At 31.6% G+C, this 13,519-nt stretch overlaps 1 pseudogene across 1 annotated transcript; it reads left to right on the top strand.

Moving 5' to 3' along the window:
* Window positions 1-10,293: 10,293 nt before the first annotated feature.
* LOC111281232 (protein indeterminate-domain 7-like) lies at window positions 10,294-13,519 on the top strand (annotated as a pseudogene). Its single transcript, XR_016335081.1, has 3 exons — window positions 10,294-11,195; window positions 11,315-11,711; window positions 12,177-13,519. The product of XR_016335081.1 is annotated as a protein indeterminate-domain 7-like (transcript).

Raw genomic sequence — 13,519 nt, 5'->3', positions numbered from 1 at the left:
CCAGTGCAAATGCAAAATTGCCAATCTTTGAAACTCTGCCATGCAGCTGGGAATTTGCTGGATGCCCTTTGGAAAAGAAACTTGTACCAGAAGTGGAAAAACCAGAATTTGCTTGGAAAAAGGTTTGTGTTTTTTTCAGACATGATTCTGCTACAACAAGAAAGACCTTGTAATTTGCATGTCATCAATTTGTATAAAAGAACTTTTAGAAACCTCAAAGCATATTCCAACAAAATTTTGGGAAGATCAGATGATTGTCGGTCGTGAGTTTAAATTTCAGACACTGAAATGATCAGTGTTCAATCTAAAATTTTATGATAATGACAGCTTATATATATATATATATATATATATAATTTTTGCTAGAGCCAACCATTAAAAGGTGATGTACCCAATTTGCTTCTTTTACACCAAACTTACATGAATTGGAAAACTTTGGTCTAAAAAGATTTCTAATGTTACAGTACCGATCAAGTCAGCATTATTGTTGACAGATGAAGGGATATTTTATCGAAACAAAAAAAAATGACGAAAAATAAAAATAATTGTCTAAGAAGTGAAGAAATATTTATCATATGCTTTGAAAAACTTGTACTTATGTAGGATGACTTTGGAACTTAGGTAAGTAAGAGCAATCAAATTGTATGTAATCAAGATTTGAAATTTAGATTGAATTTTATTTTTCATATTTGAACTTAAACAGTTGGAATTTGGTTTGATAAAATTATAAATATTAACATTAAATATTATATTTTTATCAATTATTTATATATACATTAAATATATTTAAAAAATTTAATTAAATCCTTAAGAGTCTCTTGAATTTTAAAATATTTAAATTTAATTTAATTCATTACTTGAATAACATAGCTTGAGCCTATAAGCTCAGAATAAATGAATCAAGCTCAAATTTAGATTTTTTCAAATTGAGTTTGAATAATATATGAGTAGGTTGACTCGTTACTACCTTTAATTGTTATTAAAATTTTTAAACAGTAATTTTTGTATTTTTAGTATTAAAATTTAAATTATGAGTATAAAAATATAAAGCAGAGATGCCGATGCCAAATGGAATTTTGCCGCTCGTCTGACAACGAACTCAGAGAGAAAGTCCAAGTCACACACTTTGGATGGGTCTGTCAAATTCCTTCCAATCATCATTATCCACGTGGATAAGTGGGTCAAAGAACGAGTCCTTCATTAGTCCTTTTCGCGGGTGTGCTACGCATTGCCTAGCGTGAAAGCGGTGTGGTGATAATTAATAATAAATTTATTTTTTTCCGTCTTTTGAATTTCTCTATGCCGCCTTTTAACTCACCCGTCTCTCCATATAGACTTTCTTTCAGAACCGCTAATAAAAGAAGATGATTTAACTTATGTTCCACGTGTAAGGCGGTGATTTGCTTAGAGGATTGTACCGCATGGGTTTTTAGGGTTTGACAAAGGTGTTGTGGGGCCCAGGGATTTCTCAATCATTTAATGTGGGGCCTACTGCTTTTTTAATATGCCCACTCGTGAACTTCTCCGTCCACGTGACTAAGCAAGAAACGTAGTAAAATTATTCTGCAATCTTCGAAACTTGACTTTTTTCACTTTGTTCATGTTCATAGCCTCCCAATTAGAATAGAAAGAAGAATCTTCCTTAAAATTCCTTAAATGATAGAACCCAAATATCCAATTTTTTTTAGAAAAGTGAATTTTTATGAGATTAAAACTCAATCATCAATATTTGCAATTATAATAAAAAAAATTCTATTATGTGGCACAAAAAAAGTAAACAAAAAAACTTCAAATTTTGTTAAAAAAACCATTGATACATCAAGCTACATGGCCTTTTCACTTCAAGTCTTGTTTGTCTTTTGGTTTTCTGCTTTTCTAGATCTTTTTCTTTGATTGTTCTCATGGCCTTGTTTGTTTTAATTGGAATTTTCTCGATGTAGTACTAAGCAAAGGGAGCAAACGGTAAAAGAAAGAAAAACTACAATTTTTTGGCTTTTTTTTTTTTTTTTTTGCTTTATTTGTGTTTAAGTTTCATGAATGAAAATTTCTTTGCACTTTTGAGAAAAAAATATTTCTTGCCAATCTCTCAAAAAACAATTACAGGTGTACAATTTATGTCTTTAATAAAGAAAATTAGATGAATGTCATACCAGAATTTGATGGAAGAAAGAAATCCAAAATTCAAATGTACTAAAATACTATTTTTTAAAACAAAAAATTTCCCAAATCATTATTGTGAAAGTGGTCAATAAGTAAAAACAACAATAAACATGTTTTATAGTAAAACAATGTTATTTGCATTCTAATGTCGAATGTTGTTTTCCACATATTTATACTAGTAAGCAACCAAAGGCATTGTTCATTGTGAGCTGGAAATTAACAAAACGAACAAAAAGGTGCAGAACATGAGGGGCATTCGTTACCTTGTCATGGTTTGGATTTTTTTTTTAATTGCTTCACTTTTAAGCTGGCAATATGACCTTTGGGTTGTTGCCAAATCAAATCAAAAATTTTTTTTTTTTTAATTACATCAGGAGGGCAAAGCTTTAGTATAAGTAAATAGGAGATGGGAGGTCTGGTTCGAAATCAAGATTTTGATGTCCCCTCAAACGCTTTTAACCACTATGCCAAAGGTCTGGAGACAATCAAATCAAAATTTTATCAATCTATACCCTTAAACAATGTAGATAGAAAAAAAATTAGAAGTGTCGAAATTAATACCTAAGACCTATTGAATGCTAATTTTTAAAATTAATTGTATGAATTAACTATGATAAGATCTCGATTCTATGCTAATAATATTAAATATATCACCTATGTGTTGGGAAAAACAACAATACCTACGCGCAGCAACCACACACAAAATAACAAGCTCAAATCAAGAATAAGAACACACAAATATATTTGGTTCGGCCCAACTCAAAAATGGCCTACTCCAACTTAATCCACTATCAAATAAATCTTTACAATTGTGAGACTTTTAGAATGAGAAAAGTCTCCTAAAACTCCTTACTCAAAACTTAACCCAAAACTAATTACACCTTTTAATAGCCTACTCACTTAGCTATTCTCTTGGTGTCTAACTCTATGGGGTTACTAAACTAAAACCAAAACATCTTATTTATAAGGGTGAAACCCTTTATACCTTTACTAAACTCCCGATGTGGGATACAAGACAAATTCAAACTTACTTAACTTTCGATGTGGGATTCTGAGATTCAAGGCAAATCCCAACAAATCCTCCCTTGACTTGAATCTCCAAACACTTCAACAGTATCTGCAAAGCTAACATGCTTACCTTTCTTCTTTTCTTTCATCACAGGCATTCCAGCAACTGAGCCTCCATCAAACATGTATAAGTGATTGACCATATTCCCTTGTAAAATCACACTATCATTCTTATACACTTTCAACCAATCATTACTACCATAAAATGTGTATCCCCGAGAAGATAACTCACCTAAAGCAATCAAATTGTAGTGACAATTTGGTACATACCTTACATGACGAAGTGTCCTAATAACACCATTGTGAGATCTAAGGCGAACACTCCCAATGCCTTGAATCTGCACCTTTTCTTTGTTAGCAATCACAATATCCCCATACTTTTCATTCTCATTCAACTCCACAAAGCAGCTCCTATCATTGCAAACATGAACTGTAGCAGCTGAATCTAAAACCCAACCTTTGTCACTTTTCAAAGTCTGGGTCTCATCCACACAAGTTGTCAAAACAACATCATCATCATCAGACAAAATAGCAGCAGTATCACTCTTTTCTTCATCTGATTTCTTCTCATCATTCGCCCTTTTGAAAGCAGCCATATCCCTTCTCAGCTTCCTGCAGCGCACTTAGATATGTCACTTCTCACCACAATAATAACATTCTACATCACTGTAATCTCTGTCTCTTGACTTGGATCTCCATCTTGATCCATCAATCCTCTTTTGAGTCCTCCCTCGATCAAAACCCTCTACAGCTAGTGTACTCCCCCCAAGTGATGAGTTCTGAGCTCCCATAAACCTTTCATTCTCACGTAACAGGGCAGTCACATCATCCAACTTCAAAGTAGACCTGCCTACCAACACAGTCTGAACTAAAGGCCTATAAGACTTGGGCAAAGATGACAGCAAAATTAAAGCCTTCTCTTCATCTTTTAACTCATCAACAGAAATCGCTAACAATTGAGAAACCAATCTATTAAACTCATTCAAGTGATTATGAAGACTCATACCTTCTTCCATCTTCAGAGAATACAGATCCATCTTCAAACATAATCTATTAGTCAACGACTTCGAAGCATAAATACCTTCAAGCTTATCCCACAAACTCTTCGGAGTACTCTCAGTCAACACACTGTACTTTACTTCTGAAGCTAACGCCAATCTAATAGTACTAACAGCCTTCTTCTGAATCCTATTCCAATTAGCATCAGACATTCCTTCAGGCTTACTACTCTCCAATGCCTGATCCAATCCTTGTTGTACTAACAGATCTTGAATCGTACTTTGCCATAACATAAAATTACTCTTTCCATCAAATAACGGAATCTCAAACTTAGGCATAGACATACCAGACATACCTTCTTCAGACATCTTCAAACACTGCTTCACGATCTCTTGGACCCACGAACCTAGAACCTCGAACCTGGAACCTCGCTCTGATACCACTTGTTGGGAAAAACAACAATACCTACGCGCAGCAACCACACACAAAATAACAAGCTCAAATCAAGAATAAGAACACACAAATATATTTGGTTCGGCCCAACTCAAAAATGGCCTACTCCAACTTAATCCACTATCAAATAAATCTTTACAATTGTGAGACTTTTAGAATGAGAAAAGTCTCCTAAAACTCCTTACTCAAAACTTAACCCAAAACTAATTACACCTTTTAATAGCCTACTCACTTAGCTATTCTCTTGGTGTCTAACTCTATGGGGTTACTAAACTAAAACCAAAACATCTTATTTATAAGGGTGAAACCCTTTATACCTTTACTAAACTCCCGATGTGGGATACAAGACAAATTCAAACTTACTTAACTTTCGATGTGGGATTCTGAGATTCAAGGCAAATCCCAACACTATGATCTCAATTAACTTCTTTTTAAACATATACAACTAACATGTTTTAAACCGTCCATGTTATATTAATCAAATCATTTATCATTAAATTTTGTTTCTCAAGATAGGGCATTGACCCTTAAATCTCAACTACGGAGATTCAGTTTTTTTATACTAATTCTAAATAGTTAAAAAAATAGTTTGAGTAGAGGGATTAAATTTTTATTTTAGAAATTAATATTATTTACACACTTTATTATGATTATTTATCATATTGTTTTACACTTTGAAAGTGTTATTTGTCTCAGCTATCTGGTAGTGGGGATTGACTTTTTCCACTACAATTATACCCAAAAGAACAATCAGAGTACGAAGAACACATCATATAATTATTATTATTACTATGATCTTTTTTTTTTTTTTTAATTTTGACAAAGTCGACGAAGAAATTTTATGGACAGAAGCAAATGTTTCCCAAGGAAAAAGAGGTAGTCATGTTCAAGATATATGGCCTTTTTCACTATGACAAAAATTTGCTTGAGGGTTTATTATATTTCTGTCTTGGACACAACATAATCTCGAGCTGTGTCCACTAATGTTTGCTACCTTTTCTTGCCTTCATTACATCATTTTTGTTGGTATCTTTTTTTTTTTGGCAGACATTTTTGTTAGTTTAATTTCTTCCTCTTATGTATTTGTTTGTGTACAAAATAAAATAAAAAATAAATGTAGGTTCCTATATTATTGTGCTGGGGGGAATATCGCTACCTACCAAAGTTGAATTAATTCTTGATCTAATTAGTGATTTCTTCATGCTTCAATAAATGTTTGAAATGTAAAAGAATTTTCAAAAAAAAAAAAAATTACTGACCACTGACGAGTGTCTTAAAGGTATTTTTTAAGATTATTATATTATTAAATAATATATTTTCTTAACACAATAAAATCCATTAAGTTAACTATTAATTATTTCATTTAATATAAAAATACTATAATTAGTAACTTAATTAATTTAAAAAGTGCTTTAAGGTCACTCATTAACATTTTTTTTTTTAATTTCTTGAAATGAAATGCATTAATAAATTAAAAGGAGATAAAAAATAAAATAAAATTTCCCAATTTTTAGAAAAAAAATTTGCCAAATAATTACTGGTAACATGATTGCGGGACCTTCCATTAAAGCCTAATAGAGGAGACGTAAGGGACTTCCCCACAATTAAAATAAAGAAAAAAAAAAGAAGGAAAAACTATAGTATAGGATACTAGGTAGCTAGCTTCATTAATTAATTAATTTTAATTTACTTTTACTGATATACTTTTTTGTAGATTAACAAAAGTTTAAGGTAAGAGAGACTTTTTCGGTCCAAAAATATTAAGATAGATAGTAAATTTTTTAAAAAAATTATTTTAAATTTATAAGTTATTCATAAAAAATATTAATAAAAAAATTTAAACGTAAACTTTATAAACAAAATATTCCAAACTTAACAATTCAACCAACTTCCATCTACTTACCACTATGCTCTGACTCTACAGTTTACGCTGATATAAGAAAATGAACATTACTTTGAAACTAAACTAGCTAGCCTACAAGTCTATAAATCAAACTCTACCTTTCTTATTTTATATATTATATATATGCCTCACCTACCACCTTAGCAAAAAGCATACATATATATATATATAGTTCTATATGGACCGACTTTAATTTGTTTGCATATGATAACTAAATTGTTTATATTATCAATAATATATTTTTAAGTATTTTAAATGTTTTTATGAGATTCAAAGTTTAGAATTTAAGTAGTATGCATTAGTATAAAAGAATGTTGCTTGTAAGTTGACAAATAGCTTTCTTACTTGAATAAAAAAATATGTCTAGTGAACAAGTTGATTCAATCTGAAAGTTGTGATTTTTCTTCGTTTAAGTCATATATGTTAATGGAGAGATTTTTTAAATATTTTTTGAGGCTTATAAATAATTTCATAATCGTTTATTTCAAAACACTTATGCATTTAGTTTTTCAAGAACCAAATTTTTGTCTCTCATTCTCTTTTTTTTTTTATTTATAGTTTATGTGTGTTCAAAAAATTTTTAAAGTGCAATATTGATTCTCTTTGTATAGGTATTATAAATAACGTTTCTAATAATTCATTTACATCGTATTGGAAAAACTATTATCCTAAAAATAACTTTACGTGGCCTAAATTTCTTCATTTCTTCTCCTTTTATTGACAGCCGCCTCATCTAATGTAGTATTATGTTGGCATGCATAATCATGCTTACTTAACATTTAAATGTACGTATCTTACATATGTGCACTAATGCACATTTATATGTACATGTTCTTGACTGCTGCAATCTTCTTGCTGCTTTAATGAAATTACAATTTGGCTGAAGCAACATATATATATATATATATATATTGATATATATGGCGGATGTTTAGGGAACTCTCGAGTCATGTCTTAAATATGTCACATTGCATTAACATATTGATATATATATGTCTTATTCATCTTGAGAATACGTAGAGCGTCAAAGCTAGACCACAGATATTACATGCATTAACATACTACAATATTGACTATATTTTCACTATTATATATATGGTATTTTTTGTTTTATGGCAAAAAAAAAAAAAGAGATTATGATTAATTAAAAATATATATTTTTCCAAATTAATCTTAATAAAATCAGTTATAATGTAAAATTTTTAGGCATCTAAAAGTAATACAAGTTATTACTATAAATAATATATTAACTAATAATTTAGGGCACTCGTTAACAAAATTCATGAGATTAAATAAACATGGATAATTTCTGATCATGCTTTTTGTTTTCCTTTATTTTTATTTTGTTTGGTAAGTTTTCTTTCTCCTTTTTATATATCTTTCGAAGCATATTCTGGCTATTTTAATGGAAGAGATGAGCTGGGACAGCATATTTGAGACTTTGGTCGAGCAATATCCCATTTGAAAATGAAGAATAGAACAAGAAAATGTCAAAAGAAAAATATTCGTTTATGTTATCCCATCTTTTATTTATTTATTTTGGGGTGAGGAAACAACTCATCGAAAACATGAACAAACAGAAAGACAATGTAGCCTCGTTAGTATAATTTATTAGCATAGACAAAGTGTATACGGCAATGCATCTCTCATTACTTTAAATTTCTTAAATTAATGGCCTTTTTTGACTGTTGATGATCTTTTTATTTACATAACATCCTTGACGTGAATTTCTTCAATTTTAGACTATAATAGCTAGACACATTTTTTTACCCAAAGTGGGAATTTATATAAATATTTTAAATCCAAGATAAATAAATTGTTCACCTCTTATATTAAAATAATATATTTTATTCGATCTACAAATATACTACGACTTGAATCTAATTAGATTAATAATAGTCGATAAAAATATATTTATCGATGCATTAACTCTTTCTAGACAAAGGATTGAATTTGAAATCATTGAATTAATATGGCAAATTATGGGATCCAAAAGAGAAAGGAAAAAATTGTATTTTTCTTAAAGATAAATGATCAAAGTACATTTAACCTTTAAAATGTTGAGGTGTAGACCGGGTATTATTATTATTAAGCGTTCAAATTCCGTTAAAGGCCCAATGCTTTTGCTTCCATTCTAACATTGACATTGAAGTCAACAATGGTTTGTTTGATATATCTTCATCTAATATATTTCAGCTCATATATATATATATATATATATATTATAATCCCCCATTTTCAGGGTTGAATATAAGCTATGGTCTATAATTACCTTGATTTTTAACAACCTTAATCATGATGACAATTGATTAGCAAGGCTTGCAATATTTTTGTTGGTTTTTTTTTTAGCTATAAGGGGTTTTAAGATTTCATATAATATATATTAGATTGATTTAAGCAAGTTTATTTATGTGATATTTAACGAATTTATGAAAAATTATCTTTTCACGCTCCCTCAATTCAAACTTAGAGAACTAACAAAGAAACAAACATTCATAAGTAATTAATATTCTTTACCAATATTAGTAATTAAATCATTTGCTATAAGGGGTTTTTAGATTTCATCTAATACATATATTTTTTAGATTGATTTAAACAAGTTTATTTATGGCGTATTTAATGAATTTATAAAAAATTATTTTTTCATAATCTCCCAATTCAAAAGACAACTAAAAAAAAAAACTCTCTTTATCAAGCCAAAATTAATTGGTAATTAATATTCTTTACCAATATTAGTAATTAAAATAAAGTTAGGTAGTGTTAGGGAGATAGATCTTTATTCTTTATTACCCATTTAGTAATTAATAAAATCAAGTTAGGTAGGCTAATTAGGGAGATAGATCTATAATTACAATACATCTTTATTACTAATTAGTTCCAGTCTGAAAATTAAAGTTGATGACTTTGCATTCTGCTTGTACAATTACTTGAACAAAATTTGAAGCACTCTCCATTCAAGTTTAGGAATCAAGGATAAGGTCTGGTACACTAGTATAAAAAACCTAAGATTGAAGGGTTATTTATTATTATTATTATTATTATTATAAATTCATGTACCATGTAAAATTGTCAAAGATTTTAGCTCAGCATTCACTCTTAGTGTGTATATATATATATATCTTAGTGTGTATATATATATATATATTATTAAGTATCCAAATTAAAAGTTGATCATAAGTGAGGGTAAAACTTAATTTAATTAAGATAACAAAAAATCTAAGATATAATAAAGGTAGAATAATAGTACTTTAATAAGTTTTCATTATGTGTAGATGTAATTATCATGTAACAAACTCAAAATAAATATGAATAAAAAATATACAAATTATAATATGAATCTTGATATAATATTAATTAAATATTTAATCTGAAATGAATTGATTATATATAAAATATTCAACTTAAATATAATATCACAAAAACTTAAAATTTAAGATAACATATATATATATATATAAATATACAAACAAATAATAGTAAACAATAGTTAAGTGACAATGAAAAGAAAGCTTTTACCGATGCCCGCTAAAATTTTAACCAATGGATCAATCATGTCACTGTAAACGTAGAAAGCTGAAAGAAAAGTCTACTACCTCAAAACATAACTATAAAAATCAACCTCTCTTTTCTTTTCTCTCTTCGATAATATAAAATATGGTAGAGACAGTGTAGCTTTATTTTTCTTTTCTTTTGCATCTTGGAATTTTTTTATCAGAGAAGGGAAAGGTGTGTGATTAAACAAAAGTATATTTTTTTAGTAGTTGAAAATTTAAGGAAAAAAAAAGGCAATTAGACAATAAAGAAAGAAGTTTTTTTTTTTTTTTTTTCTTTTTGGGAGGGCTGGGAAGAGAGCAGAGGAAAAGACAGAAAGTGCAATGTCAGAGTTGGCCCTGTAGGGTTCCCCTTCTTTGGTTTGTGGTTTTGGGTTCTTGTTTTCAGACTGATTGATGATTACAGAGGGATTTCTTCTCATCCACATCTCTCTCTCTCTCTGCCTGAGTTTGATGAGCTGAGTCTTTTTCTTTATCCTTTTTTAATTTGGTTATATTTGTGTGGTTCTTGTTGGATTTTCTTTGTATCAGCAATTAAGGTTTTACTCAGAACATGAAGCTTAAAAGTGGATAGAGAGTTTTTTTCTAAGAAACAAAAAACTGTCTCTTGGGTTGAGGCCAAACCAAAGAAAGAAACCATCAAAGGTCTATGATGAGGATTATGGTATTCATTTCATATATGCTAAGCCTAGATACTTGAGTTTATCTAGTATCAATTTTCTTTCTCTTTTATCACCTGAGTTTGGTTTTTGTCTTTGGATTTTTGCACCTACTTTTGTATGTAAAACCAAGATCCATGGTCCATGATGCAATCTGCAGATCAGTCCTAGAATTGGTTTTGTAAGAGAAGATGATGAAAGATTTGTTATTCCAACAACGACAGCAACAGCAACAAGCTTTGGAAGAGAATATGTCTAATTTGACTTCTGCATCTGGTGAAGCCAGTGCTTCTTCAGGCAATAGAACTGAAGCTGGCACCAACTATCCTCAACAATACTTTAGTACTCCACCACCTCGAACTCAGCTTGTTAAGAAAAAGAGAAACCTACCAGGCAACCCAGGTTTGGGTTTTTGTTTACTTCCTTAACTTCTGTTACTTTCCTTATCTGGGACTTTTTCTTTTAATTTAAAAAAATTATTGATGCCTTTTTTTTTTTTGGCTGGGGGGGTTGTGGATCAGACCCAGATGCAGAAGTGATAGCGTTGTCTCCTAAGACGCTCATGGCAACAAATAGATTTGTGTGTGAGATCTGCAGCAAAGGGTTTCAAAGAGACCAGAACCTTCAGCTTCATAGAAGAGGGCATAATTTGCCATGGAAGTTAAAGCAAAGAGCAAGTAAAGAGGTGAGGAAGAAGGTATATGTGTGTCCTGAACCCAGCTGTGTGCATCATGACCCGTCAAGGGCACTTGGGGACTTGACAGGAATCAAGAAGCACTTCTTCAGGAAGCATGGTGAGAAGACGTGGAAATGTGATAAGTGTTCGAAGAGGTATGCAGTTCAATCGGATTGGAAAGCTCACTCCAAGACTTGTGGCACTAGAGAATATAGATGTGACTGTGGAACCCTCTTCTCAAGGTAAATAACTAACCCCTCCAAAATCACTTTGGGAATTAATGAAAACATGGAACATCAAAGTTCCATTTAAGCACAACAGTCAAATCTTCATTTATTGAGGTGTGAACTTGAGTATAATTTTGAGAAAAAAAAGGATTTTCTTTCCATTCTTTAGAGTCTGATACGTTAAACAATTCATTGCAACATGCATCTAGCAGTTCCTACTTTTCACATCCTAGAGAGAGATAGAAAGATGCCTGCTGCCTGGTATAGTATATATGGAAATTTTATGTGCACCAGCACAAGATGACAATCTGTCCTATGCTCGCAGAGTGAAAAAAAAATGGGGTGTAGAAAGAGAGAGGAGCAAAAGAGAAAAAGAGAGAGAGAAAGTCAAATAATTCTGGCATTGTCATAGCCCTTTATGACAGGGTTTGCTTTTGTTTGCTTGTGTTTTTCTCTTTTTTTTTTTTTTTTTTTTTTCAGGAGGGATAGCTTCATCACACACAGAGCCTTCTGTGATGCTTTAGCAGAGGAGAGTGCGAGAGCAATCACGGGAGCTAACCCACTTCTTTCCCCGCATCAACCAAGCCCATCATTATCAACATCTCACATTAATTTACAAGTACCCCAATTCAATCCCCAAGACATCCAACTCCAAGCATTTTCACTTAAGAAAGAGCAACAAAGTTTCACTACTCTAAGGCCAGAGATTCCTCCATGGCTCGCTAGCCAACCAATGCTAGGGGCTGGCCGGGGTCCAACACAGCCTATAGACCTTTCCTTCTCATCATCATCAATCTTCTCCACGAGATTAGATCATCAAGAGTTCACACAAACGCACCATCAAGATTTAACACTTAATGAAAACCCCAACCCTAACCCTAGTCTTGGCTCCACTCTTCCTCCCTACCATCCAACAACAGTACCTTCCCCACAATTGTCAGCTACCGCGTTGCTTCAGAAAGCAGCTCAGATGGGTGCAACCATGACCTGCAAAGCTGGCTTATCATCAGCACCAGCTACTACTGCTACTGCTGCAGCTGTTGCTACGTCCTTGATGAGACCCCACCAACAAACTCACGTGTCTGCTGATTCTGCTGGCAATAACAATACAACAACAGCTAGTTTTGGCCTCAACTTGTCTTCACGTGAAGAATTGGCTGTAGGTAGTGGATTTATCCATGGCTTGGCTCCTTTCGGGAACCATAAACCTGCAGCTGCCAATGCTGGCTCAGGTGCTCCTCCTTCCCTTCTTCAAGACATGATGAATTCTTTGTCTTCTGCCACTCGATTTGACGTCACTTCCTTTGATGATGCATTTGGTGGGATTCTGAACACAAAGAATAGAGGGAGTTTCATCAATGAATCACTCTCTAAAACAACTACACCAACACCAACCACAAATGCCACTAGAAATGATAATGAAAGTACCGGTGGTAGTACTCAAGGTGAAGAATTGACAAGAGATTTCTTGGGTCTTAGAGCTTTCTCTCATAGCGATATTCTCAATATTACTGGACTTAATAACTACATGAACACTTCGCAAGAACAACCCAACCAGTCTCAAAAAACATGGCAAGGTTAGGTAATACAGAAAGCCTTTTTTTTTCTCCTCTTTTAAACATCTTTTCAAACACTATATCTTAAATTTTTATATTTTCCCTCTTGTTTTATTCTGTATCTTTCTCTTTATTTGATTTTCTCCTACCTTTGCTACAATCTTTCCAAAGGGAAGAACCTCTTAAAACACTGATAGATAATATCACTTCCTTTTATGTATCCCATGTTACAAATTTTTGCCTTTTTTTAAAGTTAATATTGGTATA

Source organism: Durio zibethinus, chromosome 28 (assembly GCF_047325235.1).
Source record: "Durio zibethinus cultivar Kanyao isolate XHJ-2024 chromosome 28, ASM4732523v1, whole genome shotgun sequence".
Classification (NCBI taxonomy): domain Eukaryota; kingdom Viridiplantae; phylum Streptophyta; class Magnoliopsida; order Malvales; family Malvaceae; genus Durio; species Durio zibethinus.
The sequence above is the reverse complement of the archived record's forward strand: the minus strand, read 5'-3'. Positions and strand labels throughout refer to the sequence as shown.